We start from the raw sequence: 13,528 nt of genomic DNA, 5'->3' as shown, positions 1-13,528 counted from the left end.
TTGTTGTATGGAGTATTGAGCCAACCATAGTCTCTAGGCCAACCAAGCACACTGGATAATAAATACATTGTACTGGAACAAAAGATCATTTTAAGTACACATTTTATAATCTAAACTAGCCTTAATTTAGCTGAATGATTTGCTAGACAAATTAACAATAAGCTATTTATCAAAACATGATAATAAATTTTTACTAAATTATCAAAATACATCTGGGAAATTTCTGGTATTCTCAGTATTTCACAACTTCTTCCAATTATTTTCCAATATTATGTGTTTACAAAATTTCTGTTTAGCAAGAAAAGTTTGGAGGGTTTAGGTTCTTTAAGCCTAAGATTAGTCTTCCAACTCCACAATGGCAATTTTAAAGGCATTTTGTTTGTTCCTATTGAGAAAGGTATCATGTTGTGTTCCATGAGGCATTTACAGATGTATGACACAGTCTCTGAACTCGAGGAAATTCCAGGCTAATAACTGATACAGAAAAGCTGAAAGTAAGCTACAGGGACTTCCCTGGTGGTTCAATGGTTAAGAATTCACCTCACAATGCAGGGTACACGAGTTCAATCCTTGGATGGGGACTAAGGTCTCACATGCCTCAGAGTAACTAAGCCCACATGCTAGAACTAGAGTCCCTGCGTCACAACAAAAGATCCCGTATGATGCAACAAGGATTCCACGTGTTGCAACTACGACGAGATGCAGCCAATTTTTTTTTAACTAATATACAGTAAACACCACTAAAATTGTACAATTAACATTTTATTATATGGTATTTTCTCACATTACTGTATTTGCTTTGAAAGTGAAAGTCGCTCAGTCATGCCTGACTCTGCAGTCCCATGGACTGTAGCCTGCCAGGCTCCTCTGTCCATGGAATTCTCCAGGCAAGAATACTGGAGTGGATAGTCATGCCCTTCACCAGGGGATCTTCCCGACCCAGGGATCGAACTCCATCCAGTCTTCCACACTACAAGCAGGTTCTTTACCACCTGAGCCACCAGCGAAGCCCCATATTTGCCTTATTCAGATTTTTATGGACTAACTATTCATCTTTCTATACTTCCATCAATCCACCTTATATTTTTAATGCATTTCAAAGTTTCTGGCATAAGTATGTTTCATCCCTAAATACTTTAGCATACCTATCACTAACTAGAGTTTAGTAATTTTTACAGATGTTTTTAGAAAAAAATTTACAAATATGAAATGCACAAATCTCATGTCATTTGCAGATTGTTACAAATTCTTATACCTCTATAATGCAAACTCCTATCAAGATATAGACCATACTGTCACCCAAAAAGTTCCTTCATGCTCATTTCCAATTAATCCCCACCTCAACTCCCACCTCTAGAGGGAGCCACTTTTAGTCATTTCCCACACACACACACACCACCACCCACCACCCACCCCCCACCAGAGATTAATTGTACAGGTAGTTTATAAAATTCAAAACAAAGAGCCATAAGGCTGAAGAATCAAAAAAAGACTTCATGTGGATGGAGAGGTGTGCAGATACACAATAAAGTAAATAAAGCAAAATGTTTAAGAAGTGTAAAACTTAGATAGGTACTATTATAGGTGTAAAAAGATGAAAGTCATTCAGTCATGTCTGATTCTTTGTGACCCTGTGGACTGTAGCCCACCAGGCTCCTCTGTCTATGGAATTCTCCAAGCAAGAATACTGGAGAAGGCAGCCATTCCCTTTCCAGGGGATCTTCCCAACCCAGGGATCAAACGCAAGTCTCCTGCACTGCAAGCAGATTCTTGAGCCACCAGGGAAGCCCCAGCTATATGTATGTGCCAGTTCTCAATTTACTACATCTCAGCATCCAATCTACCTTTCTTGGCCCCACTTGATGACAAAGGATCCAGAGTTCTAAACACTTCTTCACCAGCTTTACAGAGAGCAATGGAGTGACCCTATCAGGTCACCATGTGTGCTGCTGTGCTAAGTAACTCAGTTGTAACTGACTCTTTGCAACCCCAAGGACTATAGCCCACGAGGCAGTTCTGTCCAGGTAATTTCCCAGACAGGAATACTGGCGTAAGTTGTCATTTTCCTACTCCAGGGATCTTCCCAACCTAGGGATAGAATCTGTGTTTCTTGAGTCTCCTGTACTGGCAGATGGATTCTTTGCCACTATGCCACCTAGCAGCAGAGAAATACTTCCCTTCTGGATTCTGGTTCTCTATTATTATTATTATTACTTAGAGTGAAGCCCCAAAAGCACTGATGAGGAGACAGGTCCCAGCTGTGGCCTCAGGCTCTCTAGCCATGGTGCAGTTCAGTTCAGTCGCTCAGTCGTGTCCGACTCTTTGCGATCCCATGAATCGCAGCACACCAGGCCTCCCTCTCCATCACCAACTCCAGAGTTCACTCAGACTCACGTCCATCGAGTCCCTGATGCCATCTAGCCATCTCATCCTCGGTCGTCCCCTTCTCCTCTTGTCCCCAATCCCCCCCAGGATCAGAGTCTTTTCCAATGAGTCAACTCTTCGCATGAGGTGGCCAAAGTACTGGAGTTTTAGCTTTAGCATCATTCCTTCCAAAGAACACCCAGGGTTGATCTCCTTCAAAATGGACTGGTTGGATCTCCTTGCAGTCCAAGGGACTCTCAAGAGTCTTCTCCAACACCACAGTTCAAAAGCATCAATTCTTCAGCGCTCAGCTTTCTTCACAGTCCAACTCTCACATCCATACATGACCACTGGAAAAACCATAGCCTTAACCAGACAGACCTTAGTCAGCAAAGTAATGTCTCTGCTTTTCAATATGCTACCTAGGTTGGTCATAACTTTCCTTCCAAGAAGTAAGTGTCTTTTTATTTCATGGCTGCAATCACCATCTGCCGAGGTTTTGGAGCCCCCCCAAAGAAAAGTCTGACACTGTTTCCACTGTTTCCCCATCTATTTCCCATGAAGTGATGGGACCAGACGCCATGATCTTAGTTTCTGAATGTTGAGCTTTAAGCCAACTTTCTCACTCTCCTCTTTCACTTTCATCAAGAGGCTTTTTAGCTCCTCTTCACTTTCTGCCATAATGGTGGTGTCATCTGCATATCTGAGGTTATTGATATTTCTCCCAGCAGTCTTGATTCCAGCTTGTGCTTCTTCCAGCCCAGCATTTCTCATGATGCACTCTGCATAGAAGTTAAATAAGCAGGGTGACAATATACAGCCTTGACATACTCCTTTTCCTATTTGGAACCAGTCTGTTGTTCCATGACCGGTTCTAACTTGCTTCCTGACCTCCATGCAGGTTTCTCAAGAGGCAGGTCAGGTGGTCTGGTATTCCCATCTCATTCAGAATTTTCCACAGTTTATTGTGATCCACACAGTCAAAGGCTTTGGCATAGTCAATAATGCAGAAGTAGATGTTTTTCGGGAACTCTCTTGCTTTTTCCATGATCCAGTGGATGTTGGCAATTTGATCTCTGGTTCCTCTGCCTTTTCTAAAACCAGCTTGAACATCTGGAAGTTCATGGTTCACGTAGTGCTGAAGCCTGGCTTGGAGAATTTTGAGCATTACTTTACTAGCATGTGAGATGAGTACAATTGTGTGGTACTTTGAGCATTCTTTGGCATTGCCTTTCTTTGGGATTGGAATGAAAACTGACCTTTTCCAGTCCTGTGGCCACTGCTGAGTTCCAAATTTGCTGGTATATTGAGTGCAGCACTTTCACGGCATCACCTTTCCGGATTTGAAATAGCTCAACTAGAATTCCATCACCTCTACTAGCTTTGTTCGTAGTGATGCTTTCTAAGGCCCACTTAACTTCACATTCCAGGATGTCTGGCTCTAGGTGAGTGATCACATCATCGTGATTATCTGGGTCGTGAAGATCTTTTTTCTACAGTTCTTCTGTGTATTCTTGCCATGGTAGGTACGCCCTTTTTGAAGAGGCTTCCATCCAAGCTCTGGGAAGAAGGACTCTCTCCCAGTCTTTCTTCCTTGTCCAAGTAGTAAGAGCCGCTCTTTTGCATCTGCTACTTCTGGGACCTTTAAACTCTGAGCTCTTTTACCTCTTTTAATAGTTAACCAGCACTCCTTGTTCTCGTTAACAATTCATCGTATTAAATTTTCAAATAACCCGTATAGATCTCTCTCCTGACTGAACTCAGAATACTGTCAAGGATATTCACTATACAGCTTTTCTGCATGTTTGAAAATGTTGGGAGAGGGAGGAAGCAGGGAGATATATTTTCAAAGATGGGCAAAATGTTAATAATTATTGAAGCTGCATGATGGACTGAAAAATTAAAGTCTCTTAATTTTGCTTATGTTTGTAATTTTTTGTAATGGTTTTTCAGTGGGGGGGGGGGGGGATGGGAAAGCTTCATATGCTGCTGCAGCTGCTGCTAAGTCGCTTCAGTCGTGTCCGACTCTGTGCGACCCCATAGATGGCAGCCCACCAGGCTCCCCCATCCCTGGGATTCTCCAGGCATTTGGAGAGAGCCTGAAAGAATGGATTTTAACAGGCAGAAATAGAGTCTGAGAGTCCAGGTGAGAAAAAGCACACTAAAGGTGGAGGAGGCAGAATACTGTAGGACTTGTTCGTTGCTTGTTTGAGCAACAGCAAGTAAGCTGGCTAAAGTAAAGGTGTATACTCTCTGACATCAATCACAGCAGGATCCTCTATGACCCAACTCCCAGAATATTGGAAATAAAAGCAAAATAAACAAATGAGATCTAATTAAAATTAAAAGCTTCTGCACAACAAAGGAAACAATAAGCAAGGTGAAAAGACAGCCTTCAGAATGGGAGAAAATAATAGCAAATGAAGCAACTGACAAACAACTAATCTCAAAAATATACAAGCAACTCATACAGCTCAATTCCAGAAAAATAAATGACCCAATCAAAAAATGGGCCAAAGAACTAAATAGACACTTCTCCAAAGAAGACATACAGATGGCTAACAAACACATGAAAAGATGCCCAACATCACTCATTATCAGAGAAATGCAAATCAAGACCACAATGAGGTACCATTTCACACCAGTCAGAATGGCTGTGATCCAAAAGTCTACAAGCAATAAATGCTGGAGAGGGTGTGGAGAAAAGGGAACCCTCTTACACTGTTGGTGGAGATTCCTTAAAAAACTGGGAACAGAACTGCCTTATGACCCGGCAATCCCACTGCTGGGCATACACATCGAGGAAACCAGAATTGAAAGACACGTGTACCCCAATGTTCATCGCAGCACTGTTTATAATAGCCAGGACATGGAAGCAACCTAGATATGTCCATCAGCAGACAAATGAATAAGAAAGCTGTGGTACATATACACAATGGAGTATTACTCAGCCATTAAAAAGAATACATTTGAATCAGTTCTATTGAGGTAGATGAAACTGGAGCCGATTATACAGAGTGAAGTAAGCCAGAAAGAAAAACACCAATACAGTATACTAACACATATATATGGAATTTAGAAAGATGGTAACAATAACCCTGTATGCGAGACAGCAAAAGAGACACAGATATATAGAACAGACTTTTGGACTCTGTGGGAGAGGGAGAGAGTGGGATGATTTGGGAGAATGGCATTGAAACATGTATAATAGCATGTAAGAAATGAATCACCAGTCTAGGTTCGATGCAGGATACAGGATGCTTGGGACTGGTGCACTAGGATGACCCAGAGAGATGATATCGGGTGGGAGGTGGGAGGGGGGTTCAGGATTGGGAACTCATGTACACCTGTGGAGGATTCATGTTGATGTATGGCAAAACCAATACAGCATTGTAAAGTAAAATAAAATAAAGGTGTATAATGCAAATGAATATCTTTGCTGAGATCTTTTCTCCTCCTCTTTAACCTTCACTTCAATGTTAGTTCTTCAAATTCAATTGCTTCCCCCTCACACTCTCCTGTCCCTCCCCATACTTCTACTTACTCTCCAAAATCTAGCTCTCACCTACTGTTTCACACCCCTTATTAATCATAAATTGACCCATTTAGAGTCTTTTCAAATGTCTTAATTTTTTTAAACAATGAGCATAATTATTAAATATCTATTTTGGACATATTTATGAGAAAATGTAATTATGCTTGTGCTTATGTAGCAGGATTTTTTACATGTAAAGTCATTAGTAGTGACATAAGACATGTTTTCATAATCTCTAGTTAGTAAGGAATAAGAGAAAATATTAATTGATTTATTATTTTTATTATTATTGAATAACTTATGACTTTTTATGATTGTAAAATACATCTGTAACACAAGAGTGAGTATATGTGTGTCAACACATTATCTCCAGGAAGGAGTTGGCAATATTCTTTGTTAAGCTGAGTAGCTGACTGAAGCTGAGTACTGAATTGGACAAACAGTAAAATTAATACTCTCCACCCACCAATACACTTAAAGCACCCTTATGCTATTCCCCAGTGATCTCTCTCTCTCTCCTTCCTGAGGAATGACAAAAATCACAAAATTTGACTTCAAAAAGCATTTCTGTTTAATCCAAACCGAAAATATTATAAAGTATAAAACCAGCTATACATGTAAAAAGAACTCATAATAGAGATAACATAATAGAGAGCACATATACTATGTAAATAAAACATATGTCATGATTCATAAAAAGCACATATGAATATGCACCTGTTGCACACATTAAAATGTACAAACACCCCAACTGAGCTCCTTTCTCCCTTAACTTTCATTATCGGCAGTGCCTGAACTGAGTGGCACGTGCTCTTCTATCTACTTAGAATGCGACGGGACACAGGTGTTTTGCTGTACCTCACTGTGCAGACTGTTTGCTGAATCCACAGTAGGCAAGGTGTGAGCTAAGAGGCTGGAACAAGAAGCAAGGAGCTGTAGTTCTGCAGACATGCTTATTCTCTCCTGGCTGACACAGCAGTTGCAGCAGCAGTCATAACCTAAACTTCTCTCCTGGCTGACACAGAAGCAGACTTAACATAACCATAATGGAGCCCACAAGAGCTTTCCCGATGGAGCTTATGCATGCTTACACAACAAAAGAAGCCCATGGCCAAGCCCTTGTAAGGCGCCTGCACAGTGCTATAAGCGATCTCGGCTGTTACATAATCATTATTTACAAAATGTGGAGAGAGAGCCTGAACACTACCATCTTGGCTAATTTGCTCTTTCCCTATAATAGGTGTTCCAGAACAGTAGAGAGCAGAAGACAGATGTTGTCTGTGTCACTCAGGCAATGACTATGTTTTCCTATCCCCTCCTGATGATGCCACCTTGCAGGTGCTAGGTTTCACTCACGACCTAGGACAATGCATTGTTTGTAAACTTTGCACACCACAACTGTTAATTGTGAATTCTTCCAGAAAAAAATCAGCAATGATTAAGACAAGAACTAGGTTTATCTCTTGCCTCGCACAGGACTCCTCCTGTGTAGTCAGAATGACTAACAGTGATGTCCTCTATAGGGTATACACATGGGCAGAAGAAATGCCTCCATAAAGATATGCTACAGCTGCTCCTGCTCTAGAAAATGCCTTGCTAATCCACTAAGTTTTGGAAGCCATGCAATAGAACCTTGGGTGATAACAAAAATGTTTACTATTCTGTCACCTATGGCTACTGAGCACTTGAAATGTACCTGGTGTGACTAAGAAATAGTTTTTAAATTAATTTTACATTCACATATAGTTGACAAATGATATTATGTTAGTTTCAGCTGTACTACATAGTGACCTGATATTTGCATACCTTGTGAAATGATCACGATGAGCCTAGTAAACATCTGTCTCCATACAAAGGTATTACAGTATTACTGACAATGTTCTTTATGTTGTGTATTACATCCCATGGTTTACCTATTATATAACTGGAGATCTGCACATTTTAATCCCCTACACCTATTTTATCCACCTGTCTATCCCCTCCCTTTTGGAAACTACCTGTTTGTTCTCTCTCTGTTTCATTTGTTTTTGCTGTTTAGATTCCATGTATAAGTGAAAGCATGGGGTATTTGTCCTTCTCTGACTTATGGACTGAGTATAATACTATCTAGATCAATCCATATTGACAGAATTATCAAGATTTATCTTTTTTATGGCTAAGTATTATTCATATATCACATTTTCTTTTCCCATTAGTCTGCCACTGGATCCTTAGGTTGCTTTCATACCTTGGCTACTGTAAATAATGCTGCAATGAACATTGGAAGGCATATACCTTTTTGAATTGGTTTTTCTGTTTTCTTTAGGTATATGCCCAGAAGTGAAACTGCTGGATCATATGGCAGCTCTATTATTTTTTTAAAGTACCTCAACGCTGTTTTCCATAGGGCCTGCACCTATTTACAATCCCACCAAGACAGCTTAGCAATATTTTTTGGTTAAGTCCCCTCATGCAAGGGAAACAAAAGAAAAATAAACAAATGAGACTACATCAACTGAAAAGCTTTTGCACAGCAAAGGAAACCATCAAAAATACAAAAAGGCAGCCTACCAAAAATGAGAAGATATTTGCAAATATATGTCCAATAAGGAGTTAATATCAAAAATATATAAAAACTCATATAACTCAACTTAAAAAATGGAAACAACTCAATTAAAAAATGGACAGAGGACTTGAATTGAAATTTTTCCAAAGAAGATCTACAGATGGCCAAAAGACACGTGAAAAGATGCTTAATTATCAAGGAAACACAAATTGAAACCACAATGGAATACAAATTCACACCTGTCCAAATGGTTATTATCAAGAAAACAACAAATAACACATGTTAGTGAGGATACAGAGAAAAGGGAATGCTTGGGCACTAATTTTATTTTTAATTAATTTGAATGTAATAGCCAAATAACAACACAATTCCAGGCTCAGTTTGTTAAAAATCAGAGCCTTAACACACGTATGTTTCAATCAGTTCAGTCGCGCAGTCATGTCCGACTCTTTGCGACCCCATGGACTGCAGGACGCCAGGCCTCCCTGTCCGTCATCAACTCCTGGAGCTTGCTCAAATTCATGTCCATCGAGTCAGTGACGCCATCCAACCACCTCATCCTCTGTCATCCCCTTCTCCTCCTACCTTCAATCTTGTCCAGCATCAGGGTCTTTTCCAATGAGTCATCACTTAGCATCAGGTGGCCAAAGTATTGGAGTTTCAGCTTCAACATCAGTCCTTCCAATGAATATTCAGGACTGATTTCCTTTAGGATTGACTGATTAGATCTCCTTGCAGTTCAAGGGACTCTCAAGAGTCTTCTCCAACACCACAGTTCAAAAGCATCAATTCTTTGGCGCTCAGCTTTCTTTATAATTCAATTCTCACATCCATACATGACTACTGGAAAAACTGTAGCTTTCACTAGATGTACCTTTGATGGCCAAGTAATGTCTCTGTTTTTCAATATAATGTCTAGGTTGGTCATAGCTTTTCTTCAAAGGAGCAAGCATCTTTTAATTTCATGACTACAGTCACCTTCTGCAGTGATTTTGGAGCCCCAAAAAATAAAGTCTCGCACTGTTTCCATTGTTTCCCCATCTATTTGTCATCACGTGATGGGACCAGATGCCATGATCTTAACTTTCTGAATGTTGAGGTTTAAGCCAACTGTTTCACTCTCCTCTTTTACTTTCATCAAGAGGCTCTTTAGTTCTTCTTTGCTTTCTGCCATAAGGGTGGTGTCATCCGAGTACCTGAGGTTATTTATATTTCTCCTGGCAATCTTGATTCTGGCTTGTGCTTCATCCAGCCTGGCATTTCACATGATGTACTCTGCATAGAAGTTAAATAAGCAGGGTGACAATATACAGCCTCGACGTACTTCTTTTCCTATTTGGAACCAGTCTGTTGTTCCATGTGCAGTTCTAACTGTTGCTTCCTGACCTGCATACAGGTTTCTCAAGAGGCAGGCCAGGTGGTCTGGTACTCCCATCTCTTTCAGAATTTTCCAGTTTGTTGTGATCAACACAGTCAAAGGCTTTGGCATAGTCAATAAAGCAGAAATTGATTTTGTTCTGGAACTTTCTTGCTTTTTCGATGATCTGACAGATTTTTGCTATTTGACCTCTGGTTCCTCTGCCCTTTCTAAATCCAGCTTGAACAACTGGAGGTTCACGGTTCGAGTATTGATGAAGCCTGGCTTGGAGAATTTTGAGCATCACTTTGCTAGCATGTGAAATGAGTGTAATTGTGCAGTAGTTTGAACATTCCTTGACATTGCCTTCTTTGGAATTGGAATGAAGGCTGACCTTTTCCAGTCCTGTGGTCTCTGCTGAATTTTCCAAACGTGCTGGCATATTGAGTGCAGCACTTTCACAGCATCATCTTTTAGGATTTGAAATAGCTCAACTGGAATTCCATCACCTCCACTAGCTTTGTTCATAGTGATGCTTCCTAAGGCCCACTTGACTTTGTATTCCAGGATGTCTGGCTCTAGTTGAGTGATCACACCATCATGGTTATCTGGGTCATAAAGGTCTTTTTATATAGTTCTTTTGTGTATTCTTGACACCTCTTCTTAATATCTTCTGCTTCTGTTAGGTCCATACCATTTCTGTCCTTTATTATGCTCATCTTTGCATGAATTGTTCCTTTGGTATCTCTAATCTTCTGAAGAGATCTCTAGTCTTTCCCATTCTATTGTTTTCCTCTGTTTCTTTGCACTGATCACTGAGGGAGGCTTTCTTATCTCTCCTTGCTACACTTTGGAACTCTGCATTCAAATGGGTATATCTTTTCTTTTCTTCTTTGCCTTTAGCTTCTCTTCTTTTCTCAGCTATTTGTAAGGCCTCCTCAGACAACCATTTTCCCTTTTTTGCATTTCTTTTTCTTGGGGTTGGTCTTGATCACTGCCTCCTGTACAATGTCAAGAAACTTCATCCACAGTTCTTCAGGCACTCTATCAGATCTAGTCCCTTAAATCCATTTCTCACTTCCACTGTATAATCATAAGGGATTAGATTTAGGTCATACCTGAATGGTCTAGTGGTTTTCTCCACTTTCTTCAATTTAAGTCAATAAAGTAAGGTCATGATCTGAGCCACAGTCAGCTCCTGGTCTTATTTTCGCTGACTGTATAGAGCTTCTCCATCTTTGGCTGCAAAGACTATAATCAATCTGACTTCAGTATATACCATCTGGTGATGTCCATGTGTAGAGTCCTCTCTTCAGTTGTTGGAAGAGGGTGTTTGTTATGACCAGTAGGTTTTCTTGGCAAAACTGTTAGCCTTTGCCCTGCTTCACATTTTGCACTCCAAGGTCAAATTTGCCTGTTACTCCAGGTGTTCCTTGACTTCCTACTTTTGCATTCCAGTCCCCTATAATGAACAGGACATCTTTTTTGGGTATTAGTTCTAGAAGGTCTTGTAGGTCTTCATGTTTGCAAGATGTTAAATGCCAAAACACTACCTGCAACGCTGCAAATGTGGTTCTACCTCCTCAACCCTGGCTGCCTGAAAGAAACATCTGTTTGTTCTCTTTCAGACAGCACCTCTTTTTTGTGAAACTGTGGCAACCCAGAGTTACTAACTTGCTACCTAACTACTACTAACCAGGTCACACTATGGTGTCATTATTGGTTTACACATCTGTGTTCCCTGCTAAACTGGGAGCTCTAAAAAGGCAGCAACTGTGTGTTACTAATATCTGGATCCCTAGCGCCTAACAGAATGACACACCATAAAATTCTTGCTCTGTGCTCTCCTGGCCAGTTTATTACAACAGTCTTCATTTAACCAATCCATACTCTCCACTACTCTACTGTTTGAAACCTCATATTCCCATCCATAACCAACATCTTAGAACTGGAGATATTATAGGTCATATTATTATTATCAGTACCAAAGGATGTCGTGTTTTACTTCTACATACAATTGCTCAGTAGAAAACACTGTAGAATAGTGAAAATGATGCATATTAAAAACTCAAGTTCTCTAGAAACAAATAACAAGACAGCAGACACTGGGGTCTGGAATTCAGGACTAGACACAAACTTGAGAATGTCTGACACAGAGGTGGCATTTTCAAACTAGCAATTCATGAATTAGATCACTAAGGAATTAAGTGCAGACAGAATACAGGTACTCCAAGGTTAAGACATCAGGGGTGGAAAAAGAACTCGCAAAGAACACTGAGAAGGAGTAACCAATGACAGAGAAAACCAGGAAATAGTCTGAAAACCAGGTGAATAGTTACTTAAGAAAGAGAGTCATTAAGCTATGATAAACACTACTGATAGCTCAAATTAGAAAGTAAGATTCTATTTCTTTTCCATAATAGCAAACCCTCCAAAACTGAGGAAAGAAAAACTGAAACATAACACTTGCATTCAATTACCACTGAACAGAGTAAAATTGGCATTTAATTAGCAATGCAACCAGAAGTTACACCAATGTTATCTAATATTGATATTTATTTCACACACATGCTTTTCTAGAGCATTACATCTTAATACCACATGCAACAAGCTTTCAGAGAGCACAATTTTCTTGGGCAGCATTAATTTCAAACGAAAACCTCTTTAAGTTGTTTTACCAGCTGAGACCCCCAATTAACAATCACAGTCTCCCATTCAGCTGCCACGCTTTCCTTAGAAATGCAGGTTTTGCATAATTTGAAGCTCAAGATGGTTTAAAGAGCATCGAGTTTCCAAAATAGAAAGGACAAAAGTAACAACATTCCCGGAGGGCTTAAGAGAAAAAGTTAAGACTGTGCACACCAGGAAGGGACGGGCTTATTTCCCACAAAGCAGAAGCTCAATATTTTTCACGTATCTTGAAAAAAGCTATATCTTACAGCAGGGGCATGGCACGAACTTCAGGGCCCTCCACAACACCTTCTCCTTAACAGTGCGCGGAGAGAGGCACTGACGAGCAGAAGAGCTGTACCTGGGTCCATAAAGGCAACGCGAGACGGCGCACAACCGCAAATCAGACCCTAGGGTCTAGCCTCGGGCTGGAACTCACCTGTCTCCAGAGTGGGGAAGATGCGCAGCCCTCAGCCGCCTCTGACAGGGCGTCCCCGCAAACCCCTCACCACGCCACGGTACACTACGAGAGCGACGGTCCTCTGGTTAGAGAAGGACACTGGAGGACGCGGCGCTTTCGCTGCGTACTTTCGGTCTCGGAGATGCCGCACCACACATCCCTTATGAACTCTTCAGCGGCTCCAGCGTGCGCGCGCTCTCCCGCCTCGTCGCTTAGCAACCTGAGAAGCCGTCCAGCCTTCCCAACTAGTCACATTCCTCCCGCCCCTGCAGATTGTGAAGAGTTTTTTAAAAGATTTTATTTCCGGGTCGACCCAGATTTACGCAGCGGAAGATCTCTTTACCTCCCACATTTACCCTTGCGGGGAGGATAAAGTCTCCGTAGCGGTGGGGAGGGTGTTGTAGCTAAGGGGTCCGTCTCTCCTCCCTCAAGTACACGCGCCTCCCCTCCCGCCAATTGCTGGGCGCCATCCGGCAGGTCCTTTTCTCTGGAGCCCAAATCATCCGCTTGTCGCAATCCTCCAATCACAACGGCCCGCCCTCGGGGACTACTTTGCAATCGGAGAAGAGCGCAGGGAGCAGAGCATGAGAAGAACCT

The sequence above is a fragment of the Capricornis sumatraensis genome, chromosome 1 (genome assembly GCF_032405125.1).
Source record: "Capricornis sumatraensis isolate serow.1 chromosome 1, serow.2, whole genome shotgun sequence".
NCBI lineage: Eukaryota > Metazoa > Chordata > Mammalia > Artiodactyla > Bovidae > Capricornis > Capricornis sumatraensis.
The sequence above is the reverse complement of the archived record's forward strand: the minus strand, read 5'-3'. Positions refer to the sequence as shown.